General features: G+C 40.0%; 2 pseudogenes across 2 annotated transcripts in view; one reads left to right on the top strand and one right to left on the bottom strand.

Annotated features, from left to right (window-relative positions):
• The window catches only part of LOC145500457 (kinesin-II 95 kDa subunit-like), a 29,555-nt pseudogene extending 29,489 nt beyond the window's left edge, over positions 1-66 (top strand). Inside the window, exon 26 of the transcript XR_014051071.1 lies at positions 1-66. This exon is cut by the window's left edge and continues 111 nt beyond it. The product of XR_014051071.1 is annotated as a kinesin-II 95 kDa subunit-like (transcript).
• A 2,313-nt stretch (positions 67-2,379) lies between these two features.
• Positions 2,380-14,306, bottom strand: LOC145500467 (sodium-dependent glucose transporter 1A-like; annotated as a pseudogene). The gene is made up of 3 exons (XR_014051074.1): positions 13,529-14,306; positions 9,265-9,550; positions 2,380-4,541 (listed from the first exon to the last, which is right to left on the bottom strand). The product of XR_014051074.1 is annotated as a sodium-dependent glucose transporter 1A-like (transcript).
• Between the last annotated feature and the right edge of the window lie 43 nt (positions 14,307-14,349).

The following is a 14,349-nucleotide window of genomic DNA, read 5'->3' as shown; positions in this document are numbered from 1 at the left end:
GTAACAACACTGGATATTAAATTATTGCTTTAGTCGATGTACGCTGTATTTAAGGGGGGACGGGGGGGGAGGGGGTAGCACGGCAATGCGCTTGTATGGTTGTTTCCAAAAATGAGTGCAAGTTGAATTCGCAGGATACCAAGAAATATTTCACTGAAAAGAAAACAAAGAGCTAAATATAGCTCTTTGATGTTGTGGTCGTTTGGCCAGGTTCGTGCAACAATGTTGCACCCGGGCATGCGCACTAGTTCGATTTTCAATACCCAACATGTCGCAACACGTCGCAACAGGGTGGCCAAACGCACCCAACATGTTGCGCCCAACAACGTTGCGATATGTTGTGTTGATATGTTGCGATGGTTTGGCCGGGGCTTGCAAATACTGGGCCAACGATGTTGCGATATGTTGCGTTGAAATGTTGCGATGGTTTGGCCGAGGCTTGCAAATACTGGGCCAACAATGTTGCGTTGAAATGTTGCGATGGTTTGGCTGGGGCTTGCAAATACTGGGCCAACAATGTTGCATTGAAATGTTGCGATGATTTGGCCGGGGCTTGCAAATACTGGGCCAATAATTTTGCGTTGAAATGTTGCTATGGTTTGGCCGGGGCTTGCAAATACTGGGCCAACAATTTTGCGTTGAAATGTTGCGACGGTTTGGCCGGGGCTTGCAAATACTGGGCCAACAATGTTGCGATGGTTTGGCCGGGGCTTAACGTCTCCACTGTAGTTTCAAGCTAACCTCCTACGCAGACGTCCTAGATTACGTCACTAGCCACGAGGGTCTGTACGAGGCTAGTTAGCTGGTTTGTTATGTCCTTTTCAGTTCCAAGTATTTTTTTTTGGTTTCCTCTAGGTTACTAGCTTATTCTGTTTAGATTTTCCGTCTGTTTGAGAGAAACTTTTTGTATAGCAAAATGACGGGCGCATTAACGTGCTACAAGAGGAGACCAAGGTATTTATCTTAATCTTCTCTTGGTGTAAAAAGAATATCATTAAAATCATCATAATATACTTGTTTTTAGTTTAGAGATCATTACTTCATGCTTCAGTTTACGTGTTATGCCGTGAAATATTTCAGAGACAGTGCAGAAAGGAGAAATGTCTGTCTCGCTGGGTTGGGATTGCCACACATTTCATAACACAATACGGATCGAGTGTAGCGCAGTGGAAGGCCGATATCGTCCCGATAGTCCCTAGAAAACCTTGTTAATACGAGATTATAACTAAAAAAAACGTACTGGAGACGTTTTCACTGACTTTGTTGGGCGATGATAGTTGGTGGATACCCGGGGGGGGGGGGGGACTTCCATATACGAAGGACGGGGTGCTCGTCGTACCTTTCACGGGTTAAAAAAGCAGATTTGGTAGCTGTTAGGGTGTTCAGTCTGAGAAGGTCCTCAGCGGGAACTTTTGTGGTACCTTTTAGGGTATTGAGCCCAGTAAATATGACAGATGTTTTGTTTTAGAATTAGTGTCTCTCAGGGCTGGAAACAATTTCAAGCCACGCCACAAAACAGGATCTTGGTATCTCTTAGCGGTTCTTTTCAAAATTTCCGACGAGCACCCCGGTCCTTTTTATATGGGAGTCCCCCCCGGGGGGGGGGGGACTGGACAATGGCGAGTTTACACCACAGAAAGAACTGCTTATAAAGGCAGTACGGACTCGATCTTAGTCAGGCTGATTATTTTCTGGATTTGTTGTCCACTAAATGTAATGCAAACACCTCGGACTTAAGTCCACAAGTAACTTCTTTTAGTGCCCTTCCCAAAATTTGTTTTTTTTCTTTCCTCTGGTGTAAACGAGCCGTAGACACAGTTCATGAAATGGTGACTGTCATTTCCTTGCTTCTTCTGTTTCATAGCTCCGTTAAATTTATATAAAGGTTATGTAAAATGTTTCACTGTTAGTCATGTGGGTAGCAATTCATTACGTGTTTTCCCGTCTCCATGAAGTAGCCTAACCCTCAAATTTCGTCACTGTAGCGCTTGTGGCGACAGTTTTACGAGGGAATATTCTTACTGCTCGGGACGAGCTCAGACTGTTTCCTGATTGGACAAAAAAATTGGATTGCCGAAAATCGTCGGCTTTTCTACACTGAACAGTCAGTGAACCAAACTGTGAAAGCCCTGCATTTGTCATTGAATTTAAGTAAATTTAATTCTTTAAGCTGGATCATTACTTAAAATATTGTATTGCAAATACCTGTAATGAAATGTTCTAACCATTTATTATAAAATATATTGAGAAAATTGTTACTGTGAAATATGTGTATCAGAGATACTGTAGCAAAAAAAAACAAAAAAAAAACTGGACCTAAACCTTTTAATAATCACCGGTCTTCTATCGCGAACTCACCAAAAATCTGCCATTTTTTGGATTAACTCCAGTGGCCAGGGTCCCGTTTCTCGAAAGCCCCGGAAACATATCAGGCCCGAAAAGCCATTTTCAGTTAATCGGTATTTAAAGACAGAGAGGTGTATACGCCTGAAACCTCTTGTACGGAATGGAACCTCTGTTTATATTAAGAATATGTGAATAAAACAGCTCTGTAATCATAAGGTTTGAGATTTTGCTACGGCTTTCCGGGTGCGAAAACTTTTCGGGACCTTCCTAATCCAGAAACGGACCCCAGGTCCGTAAAGAAGTTATATTCTCGCCATATTTGTTGCAAAGTCTCTCCCCAGCTGAGTGGACAAAACGCTCGCTCCCCGTTGTTTAGGGGTTCAAGAGTTCGTATCTCCGTGTTGGTCGGTCTAAGAACTTCACCTTTTTCTTATTTCAATACCTAATTTAAAATTGACTATCTTGTTTGTTTGTTTGTTTGTTTGTTTGTTTTTAAACACACACAAATTTAGACGGAATGCCACGTGAGGGGGGGAGGGCAGGGTAGTTCACGCAGTACAATAAAAGGGTCGCGTTTTCTTCAAAAAAAAAAGACTGAAATTTGGCAAACAGAAGCATTTGATACTTTGTATGCATGGTCAAGTGACAGTCCCACGAATCTTCATTGTCGTTCTGTACTTTTTCATGCATGTTTTGCATTGCCTAAAACAAGAGAAAGTGAAGGGTAATAGGGTTAATTCCCCTTATAGAGTTTATTCCGTAGGTAATCCTTCCCTTGGGTCAGAAATCCCGGAATCCCAGAAATAGCCAATCCAGTGACGCGGATTTTGGTCACGTGAACAGCCCAAGCGGATTAACGCGCATTTATATCTTCGACGAAAACTTCCACGCAACGCTCGTGATAAAATGACTGGTGAAGAAATGGTTACCATGTCTAAAATTAATTTGAGATATGACCTTGGAAATATTACAGGCTCTCATTGGGGATTGACCCTCCTTTTAAATACACTTCATTCTTCTAGACTAGATAAAAAAATACTTCTAAGCCACTTGACTATACACTGCCCGGTCTTGATCGCCATTGAAGAATTCCTCGTTATTCTGCTCCAAGAGCTGTAGAACCTCATCAGGCTGGCGTTTACTTCTCCCGTCTTCATGTTTTTCTTGATTCCGCTGGTACAATATCCCAGCAAAGCCGGTGCTCCGCTTAAAGTAGCGACTAACTCCCACGATCAACAAGTAAGTCAGAAGCGTTAAGATGCTGATGACAAACGCACAAGCCATCAGCGAGCACGGCCCCACCGATGTATCAACAATCGTGTTTCCCACAGCAAGGGGAATGAGCATCTCGCCAAAACTTGCCGCGACTAAAAGGACAGACGCGGTCTTTCCTGACACTGTTACAAAATACTCCGCAAAGTTGATGGCAGATGGGAACACGGACGCCATTGAAATCCCCAAAATGACAGTGCCCGCCCACAGTTTGGTATGGTCGGATTTGTTGCATTCTAAGTTAGAAATTTGCGACACTAATATGGCTGATCCCAACATGCACCCAGCCATGTCAAGCCAGAGCATCTTGGAAGGTCTCAGATACCTTGATAACGGTACAGATGCCAGTCTCGCCAAGGCGAAGCTGCCCCAGAAGGCAGAAGTGAGAAATGCTGCACCATCCACGCTCATCGATGGAATGCTCTTCACACCGAAAGTAAAGATGTATCCTCCATATGCAATCTCTAGACCCACATAGAGCAAAAGGAATATAGAAAACAGCGAAAGAATCACCAGCCTGTATACCAGGCTGCCTTGGTTGCTTTTAGCAGCATCTTCCCGCTGACTCTGAGCGTCCTGTAGACTGCAAGCTTTTATTAACACGAACGCAATGAATCCAACGGCAGTAATGGCCAGGGGGAGAGAGCTGATCCACTACGCCCACGTGACAGGCATCGTACTCTCACTAGCATTGTAAATACTGCAATTAGTAATATTCACTAAGTGGTAAGTTGTTGTGTTTATGAACTCTGTTTCGTTTGTGGTTGCGTCTGAGACATTTATCCTGAGTGGGCCCATATCTTGAAGAAAGGGCTGTACTATGAGAGGGGCCACAAACGCGCCCAAGGCGAACACAAAGTGAAGAGCCTGCATGTAAGGTCTTGATTTCTTACCCCAGGTGTTCAGCAGAAGGACATTTCCACCTGAAATTCAAGACAAGATGAACATTGTTCACTAGCCAAAATTAAAACTCCAGCGTGTAAATGACAATAAATTTCCAAGTGTTCTAACAAAGCTTTCAACATGCTATGGTTCAAATTTACCCTTAGTACAATTTGGTACCTGTGTTTCCCTCTATTCAGGTACATGGTAAGGTACTTAAGAAAACAGCCCTAAAAAACACGCGCGCTGATTGGTTAAAAATCGTGTTTCTATTAAACAATTTAATTATGAGCTCGAGATTTCTATCGCCCGATAGAAATCGAGGGCGAATAATCTAATTGGTTTAGTATAAATCTACTAGTCGTTCAAAACTTTATCTAAATCCTCTTCACAGACACTTCGGAAACGCCAAGAAGCGGCCGTAATTTTTTTTTTTTTTTTTTAACAAGGGCACACTGCTACGCTACTCACTATCTATCACAAAATAGATAGTGAGTGGCGTAGCCAATCAGAGAACGGCATTCGTGACATAACGCTAGTAGATTTATACTAAAACTCGATAGAAACACAGAACTAACACGTGCTGTTGACGTAATGATGGCGCGTGCAAAGAGAATTTACATTTTGATGATCAAAGTAAACAAGTTGTTTTCCTTTTTCCGTCGCGGTGTTTTCTAAAAGAAATAGAAAACATGCTCCCCGTGTTTCTATTGAGTTTTAGTATAAATCTACCACCGTTCCATTACGAATTCCGTTTTCTGATTGGCTAAACTACTCACTATCTATTCTGTGATAGACAGTGAGCAGCGTGGCAATGTGCGCTTGTTAACAGAATGACGGCCGCTTCTTTGCGTTTTCGAGGTGTCTGAAGATTATTTAGATAAATTTTTGAATGACTAGCAGATTTATACTAAGACAATTAGATTATTCGCTCTCGATTTCTATCGACCTCATAATCTAATTGTTTCATAGAAACACTCGTGAAAGTTTGGGAGAACTCAATAAAGCTATGGAAACACTCGCCTGCGGCTCGTGTTCCCACAGCATTTCTCATTCTCCCAAACTTCCACTCGTGTTTCTATAGCTCGATACAAACACGGTACATGTGTTCTGTTTCTTAAATAATGGACGTGAAACAAAGGAAAATACCACATTGTACCAAAGGTACAATTGAACCACAACATCATATATATGCATATACCTGGGGCGGATCTAGGGGGGTTCAGGGGTCACAGACGAACCTCGTAGAACTTGTAAAAGTATTAATCAATGCATTCAATCCTTAATGGAATGAAACTACAACGTTTTCTGACATCGGACTTGGCCTCAGAATGCCGAGAATCCCATTTCCGACAACCTCAATTTCATAAATTTTATGGGGGAGAATACCCACGGATTCCCCTACAGGGTACCACCTTCGGCGGTCTGTATCTCGAACCCCCCTCTCTAAACTCCTGTATCTTCCCCAGTATACGCGTTTTGTGATTGGTCAATAGCTGCTCACTCAGGCACTAGTGCAACAAACGGGAGTAAAAGCTGTAGACTGTGGACAAGCTGTTCACACAGTGGATATTGTTATAGATGTGTAACTAGGTAAAGTGTGCATTGGGTCAAGTGGTCCATGCCATTAGAGATTATCCCAGGTTTTGTAGCATGAGGCAACTAGAAGTATTTCTACTCCACACTGGATAGGATGATATATGTAGTCCATCCCAGTTTTACTACACAAACAACCCCCCCCCCCCACCCCCGTCCCCACCCCCAAACAAAAAAATATACACAGTCGAACTTCCGGTTGCGACTAACTCTCGTAAGCGACCACCTCTCCTCAGCAACCAGTTTTCCGAAGTACCAAAAGTTTCCAAGTCAAATCACTACATTTGGAACCTCTTGTAAGCAACCACCTCTCGCAAGTCACCGCGACCACTTTTAGAGCTAAAAGTTTGACATTTTCTTTTGTTTTTAGCCTCCTGTAAGCAACCATTTGACAGATAATGGAGCGTACATTGGATAATAAAGTGTTGTAGCATTGTCGCATTCCTGAGTAGTACACGAGATGGAAATTTCTCAATGGGAAGTACCAGATTTTTTCTCGAAATTGACTTTTCACAAGATTAAAGCATTTCAAACATGGGGTAAGTCTCTGCAGTTACCATATGCTAATAAGGCAAAATTTTCACCCAATATGGTCTAAGCTCTCGTAAGCGACCACCTCCTGTAGCGACCACTTAGGCTTGACATTTTGGGTGGTAGCTTACGGGAGGTTCAACTGTACTTAAATTCACTGGTGCCTATTTATACAAGCTGGGTGGAGAGAGGCACTGTGAGAGTTAAGTGTCTTGCCATCATACAGGGTTGCAAATATATTTTTTTTCTCTTGAAAGAACATATGTCCTACTAAGACACCATCTTGGTCAGACAAAACAGATTGTGGTCGGACATCACCAAAAAAAGTAAGATTTACTCACGGTAGATTTTTATTCATCCTTACGGTAAAATGATTTACCGTAAGGTAAATGTCCGTACGTCGTGTCCGACCACAGTTGGGATTCGTCGGACGAGCAAATTTTGGTTAACCAATGTCCGATGACTGACTGTTATTTGCAGCCCTGATTACACAATAGTTACTCCACTGTAGATACATTTAATTTATTGCTATTTAGCCAAAGTGGTTGCAATCAAAAAGCAACCATCTTGATATATTGGGCAAAAAAAGGTAGCCCCTTCAGAAAATAACCCCTCCCAAAAATAAGCTCACTACAGTGCAGATATCAGGTGTAAATTTCCCTCCCTCTTATGATACCTCGACCCACAACAGGGTTGTTTGAGAATACAGTGTATGCCCATAGGATTATTATCGCTGAAAATGTTGAAGTATTTGTTAGGAACTGCATTGAATTACATGCACATCCTGAGTCTGTATCAAGATGAACTTTTGCAACGGGTAGCAGGGCGTGGTGGGGGGGGGGGGGGGGTGAGCTGGTGGTAGGGCAGTTGGAAGCAAATAGACAGAGCCAGGAGCAATTTTGAAGTCTCCTTTAAGAGTTTCTTTTCAGTTACCATTCAAGCACAAACTGTTTTCTGCGACAACAAATCTCCCCTAAAATGCTTTCAGTTTTTAGCACCTGTCTACCCTCCTACCTACCCATCAAAGTGACCCTTTTACCAGATTGGAGGCAGCATAGCCAAGTGGTTTAGGGCACTGGATTTGAAATCTGGAGTTCCCTGGTTCAAATCCTCCACCCTACCGCTATCTTCGACTGCATTGTGTAAATAGCCAACTGGTTAGACTCCCACCAATTGGGATTCTTAATTATTATAGTTTATGTTCTATTTGCAATATTTGTTTGATTATTTTCATGTATTTACAGTGTCCCCCAATTAGCACGACAGTGCTATTAATACATTAAACATAGTTTACTCTAAAAATACCATAGTTGTAGTCAGGCACGATAAACACAAATTATCCGAAGTACAACACGTGGTCGACGCTCTAAAGATCAATGGTTATGCCGACCAATTTATTAGAAGCTGTCAAAGTACCATTGTTTCTACAAACCAGTCTCAAACTAAAAGAGGTGTTGTTACTTTGCCGTTCATTCAAGGAACTTCAGAGAAAATCGCAAAAACTTAAGATCACTTCAATATCCATGTTGCCCACAAACCCGTGAGACCGTTGGCTCTATTTTAAAAAAACCTAAAGACAAATTCAGTAAAGACCTATCAACAGGAGTGATCTATAAAATCACTGTAAAGACTGTGACAAAGTCTATATCGGTCAAACATCGAGAGCCCTAAGATCCAGGACTAGAGAACACAAGAGAGCGATTTTCAAGGGAGACGGGAATTCTTTATTAGCCCAACATTGCATACAAAACAATCATGATTTTGACCTTGATGACGTCAAGATCATTGAACGCTGTTCCCAATGGTCAAAAAGATTATTTTTAAAAGCGTGGCACTCAATTTGCGAACCGAATACCACTAATGAACACATTTACATTCCTGACATTTACAAGGCCCTTGACAATCCCAAGTGACGTTTCTGCCACTCTTTTAAAGCACTCATTTGCATTTGTAGCCATTTATGCTGAAGAAGGTTATAGTATTGTAACCGAAACGTCCACACAAAAAGTTTTTAGTCAGTGACAACAAAATTTTAATTCTTATTTTTATAGTTTACCTATTTATTTACTTATTTACTTATTTACTTATTATTATATCATTATTACTAAATGTATCTCAAGCAGCCAGTTTTAAAGAAATGGAAATTTTGTAAATAACCATCCACATCATTGAACTGATTCACAAAAGAGCCAAGCCAGGTGGCCTGACACAAACATGAGAGAGACTTAGGGAGAATTTTAAAGCTTATGTCACATATATGGTCTCATGCAAAATAGTTTCCCTATTAGGGTGTTTTAAATTAACTGGCTGGATTAAAATTCTCTCATTATCAATGCCTCAGTAGCCACTTCAAAACAAAACTCCAAGAAAATTATCTTTACATGTACCATATTTCATTATCTCCGCAAGCAGCATTGGGTAGAACTTTCCAGAAAATATATCCAGGAAATTCCAATCCCTTCTGTGGGGGAAAAATGGTTATTTTCTGGAACCGCACATTAAATTTGCCAATTATCTAGTAAAGAGTATGATATATCAAATTTGAAACAGTGACACTGTTACATTTTACATTTTATGGCAAGAATTCTGCTCTGACTGATGTTGACAACATTATTAATATTATTTGATCTCTCAAACCTGTGTCAAGTGATCCAAGCGCCACTCCTAACAGTGATATGACAACCACCAACCCATAAATACTACTAACGTATGGCAAAACCCACATCATCAGAGTGGCCCACAAACATGACAGCGATAACACCACGTGCCCATTGTACTTGTCAAATAACCAGCCACCAACAATGCTCCCAGTGAGGTAACCAATAGAGCGAGATGTGAATGTATATGACATGTGTGCCAGGCTTGTTTCAATTTGACAGGACAACTCTATCAATGTGGGTCCTAGGATGGCCACAGAAGTACCCTGTGTAGAAAGGGAAGAGAATTGTTAGTATTAATAAAAATGATGCAATATTAGTGTCAGAATCACTTAGCCATTAAACTGGCTTTCCAAGAATTTCTGTGTAATTAGCTTAGACTACAAGCAGTCCCTCTTTCGCTTAGTCATTCAAGCACGTTGTGTGGCCATTTTTTATTGTGGCTTTCTTTCGCATCATGCATGACGGACTAAGCAAAAGAGGAACTACTGGAAGTCTAGCCTAGTGTTAGCTAACAGTAATAACAATGTCTTCATTTTGAATTCACTTTATAAAAAATAAAACGTGTGAAAAATGCTCAAACATTGTGCTCTAAACCAAGCAAAAAGATGGTCTAAAACCTAAAAAAAAACTTATAACAAGCTGTCTGGGTTTGCCTGGATTGTCTCTGAATTAAAAACAAATTAAATGTTTGAAAGAACCTAGAGGATACACACCATGTGCTCACCATTCTTCTAACTATGCCCATGTCCACTGCAGCACCAGAGAGATTAGTTGAACAGACCATAGGAACAGTGAAAAGACATGCAAAAGACAGTCTGTTTGAGATCAGAAACATAATGCCTTGAATGATATAATTTTTTTCTCATTTTCCTGTCAGTGTATCTGTAAAACTCTGAGGGCGCAGTAAAACATTTTCACAGAAGTAATTCAGCCTAAAATGTGTTTTGCAGGCTGCTGGGGTAAATTTTCATTAGCTATGTTTCAGCAGCTTAGTGTCCCAAATTTTCGTCTGAAATCCATCTGAGGTGAGATAAGATTAGTGTACAAAAATTGTGTAGTTCCACAAAATATTTTCTCTCCCCCAACTCCACTGAAAATTCCAATATTAAGGTCATTCCCCTGTATTGCATTGCGCATCCTTACTGCGCATAATTTATGGTGTCATAAGCGCGCGTTCGTGCACGCACACATTGAAAACACGGTGGATTTGCCTTAATATTGAGTTCTGTCAGTTGAAAAATGGCTATAGCTGGCTAACGAGCTCAGGCACCCCAAATGTTTTTCCAGTCATTTTAATCAACTTATCATTAGCTTTGCGTGAGAAAAGACTGATCTGATTTCTATGTTTGAAAATGGAATAAATAACTAACGAAAAATAGCAGCTGCATTGTAGTCTTTTCTATTTTGCAGTTTGATAGCCGTAGCAAGCAATTTGGTTCCAATATTTTAACAAAGATTCAGCTGTCTGTCAAAATCAAACTTAAAAAGTTTATTTGTGTCTGACACAAGTATTGACTGTAGTTTGAGGCGTGTTTTCATGAGTCTGGGTTCAAAAGAGTTTACAATAACCTAGAATGCATTCTTGTAATAAGCATTAAATAATGCTAAAATGGGACACTTTCAATGCCTCACTGCTCCTTAACGAGCACGGGTACCCCCCTTTTTATTTTATAATTTAAGTTCTCATATGATAAATATTCATTGGATAAAGTTTGAACAAAAATCTAAATCCAATTTTATTTCAGGGGAATTACCTTAAGCTTCAAACATTTCTATATTTTTTCTTTAGTCTTAAAGAACCCACCCCCTCCCCTTCCCTAAGGAAATTCCAATTAAATCTCTGAAATAAAACACCTGGAATTCTAGCATCTGAAATTTTTTGCAAGTAATGAATTAGTAACAATTTGCAGTTTTAACAATAATTGCAGAAATCCTTTTGTGCTCAATGGCTAATTTTCATTATTACAAATTGGATCATTGGATAATGCAATTCGAGCATTTTCATTCGCTTAGCCATCATGGGTTGTCAGCCATTATACCTTATGTTTTAAGAGTTTTTTTTAGTTTAGTTTTCTATATTTTAGGGGTGTTTTCAATATTCCAATATTCCACTCACGCTTGCTGGATATCAGATGATTACAATGATAAGCCAACTCATATCCAATGCACGCTCGCGGAATAAATGACAATTAAGAAATGGTAAGCGTGCAGCGTGCAATTATCCGGTTATGGATGCATGCGGGAGGTTGCTAAGCAAGAAAGAAGCATAGAAGAAAGAAAGAAGCCTCTTGAGTGCTTAGCAAACCTCCCAAGAGCATCCATAACTCGATAGTTGCACACTGCATATTTACCATTTCTTGTATAAACATATTGAGACTTTTGAAATAATATTTATTAAATCTCATCCTGCTTACATCAATTTAAAACCGCGCAAAAATGTTCATTCAAAAATCTGACAAAGCAACACACCAACAATTTTTCCTGGATTGCGGCGAGTTATAGTTTTAATATATTTCCTCGATCAAACAAACAAACAACTTCAAACTGCTCAGTTAACCTAAATATCAAGCTGACAACAAAAGAAAATAATTATTGTAGTCGGTAAAAGCGTTTCTCAAAAGTTGACTAAGCTTACGGTAAATTGGATCAGTTTTCCGGAGAATTGAAGCAAACTGCACATGGTTGAAGCTTTTGGTGGCTGAGCTCTCTGTCCTTCATGGCCTCTTCGACAAAAGACCAATATGGAAAGAAACATTTCTCAAAAGCGAGAGTGGAGAAGAAAGTGAACAAAAACCCCTGGCTTTGAGCTGTTGGAGATGCTCTTATTCAATAGCAGGTTTGTGGGTTATGATGTCCTTTCCACTTTGTTTTAAATTTGATGAATTGCACGTCTAAGGCTGAACTTAAACACATGAACAGCTTTAAAGGATGCTTTGTTACTTTCGTTATTTAGTAAAATAACCTTAAATGAGCAGAAGACTGAGGTTTAAAGGAAGATGTCAGAAATACAAGCTTATATTTGCACAAGATGCAGGCATTCCTTCGAGCAGCTGTTTCTTCAAGAGTTCAATTCACGATCGAACGACGAGCAATCTAGCAAAACTGAAACCCGGGATCTGAAATAATTCATCAGAGGCTACCAATATTTGAAAAACTATCATCTTTAATTAATATTTTTGGAACAAAAGGATTTTGTCTGTAAGACTTCACTTAAAACAGGTATTTGCTAAAACTCTCATATTCAAGTTTTTCTCGCTAAAGGCATTTCAATGGCTTTCGGCTGATACAGACCAGTTTGTTGTTTTGTTGGTCCATCTCCGAGTGCTTGTTCAACCAGCTCATTCAACTCCTGCTCGCTTAAATTAGCAAGGTGGAGGCCCGACAAAAACATTGCGCTAGAAATTTGGTAGCTCACAGGAATTTTCTTCCTCATCTCCAAAAGAATTATTAGATTTTTCCATATTTTAGGCAAAAAAATAGGAATTATGCCTTAAAAAAGTGGCATCGTTAAAAAAAAAATTGCTGAGAAAAAATACAAATAAACAAACTGACATCAGCATGCAACCCACGGGCAAATGGATCGAGCATATCAGCCAATCAGAATGTGTGCTTGTCTAAGGCTATGTTATAAATGTCCATAAGCTTGCAGACACATGAATTTATAATTTATGCAATAATTTATTGTAAAGAAAAAAACAAATTACCTCAGTTTTTCATGTGTCTGTCCCGTTATTGACAATGAATTTCATCATGCATGTAACATTGTCAAAAGGTCAAAGTAGCTGTGGATGTCAAATTGTCCCCTCTCACTCGTTGCGTGATCATCACATAAATTATAAATTCATGTGTCTATCTAAAACGCGACAATGAAAATTAGCCAATGAGTGCACGAGGATTTCTGCAGTTCTTGTGAAAAAAAAAAAAAAAAATTACACCAGTTTTTCATGTGTCTGTCCTATTATTGACAATGAATTTCATCATAACATTGAAAAAGCAGTCTGCAGGCTATCACCTATCCACAGCTACTTTGACAGTGCTAGTCGACGCATGAAAAACTGGTTCGATTGCCTTTCTTCGATTTATTTACCAGTCGATCTCGAGGCTTATTGTCATTATAACAGCAGCATATTGTTTGTGCTCAATGAGGCGAGCATCTACACTAAAAGTCACGCAAGCTGTAACAGAACATTCCTATAAACATTTTAGGTTCACTGCAAACATGAGTAAGAAATTCTACTCACCAAGCCGAAGAAACTGACAAAGAGGCACACAGTTTTCGCCACTCGGACAGATGATGGCGAATATTTCGCCACAGTCGCCGAACCATTAGTATTTCGTAAACAAGCCGAGGAAAGATTTTCACGGTTGGCCTTTGAAGTCCGTATAAAGTCGACCATTTCGTCATCTTCATCGTCCCAAGCGCGAAGAATTTCCGCCATTTCGTTTGAGCTTGCTTGCTGACCCAGATTTCTACCGCCTCTTTTGGCAGTCGACGACGATAATCCAGCCATTTTACAAGTACCGAAATGTTCAAGAAGTCGCATAAACGTCTATCATCGCAAGAGGAAAGGGAAATTTGAGAGCTGAACTTAACGATGTTGCACGTAGTCCAGAAAAATAACGATGCACTGTTTACATCACACAGGAGTCCATTTTTGTTTTGCGAGGATCGCATTTCAGACAGTCAGAAGACGACAAATACTCTCCCTACCAATACCTAGACGGGAAATAATCTCTAAAACAAAATTATTATGTCAAGAAACAAAAAAAAAATTGCTTCATCCTGGAAAATTTGGTATACGCCTAATGATAGAACTATGTTTCAAATTCAAGTGAAACGCTAAATTTCAGCATGTCACGGACTCTATATCTCTTTCTTCCCTACCCTACCCCATAGTGGCACTTAAGTTGACAGCCATTTCCCGACAACGAGTTTGTGAGGTCAAGCCGCTTGGAAGAGCTGGATATTTTTATTTTCAATTTGCGAGACGCACTTGCATTCCATCAACAAGCCAAAACAGGTCAATGTGAAAAAGGCCATTTCGTGATGGCAACAACGAGT

Source organism: Orbicella franksi, chromosome 10 (assembly GCF_964199315.1).
Source record: "Orbicella franksi chromosome 10, jaOrbFran1.1, whole genome shotgun sequence".
Taxonomy (NCBI): Eukaryota; Metazoa; Cnidaria; class Anthozoa; order Scleractinia; family Merulinidae; genus Orbicella; species Orbicella franksi.
Note: the sequence above shows the minus strand (reverse complement) of the source record. Positions and strands in the feature narration are given on the sequence as shown.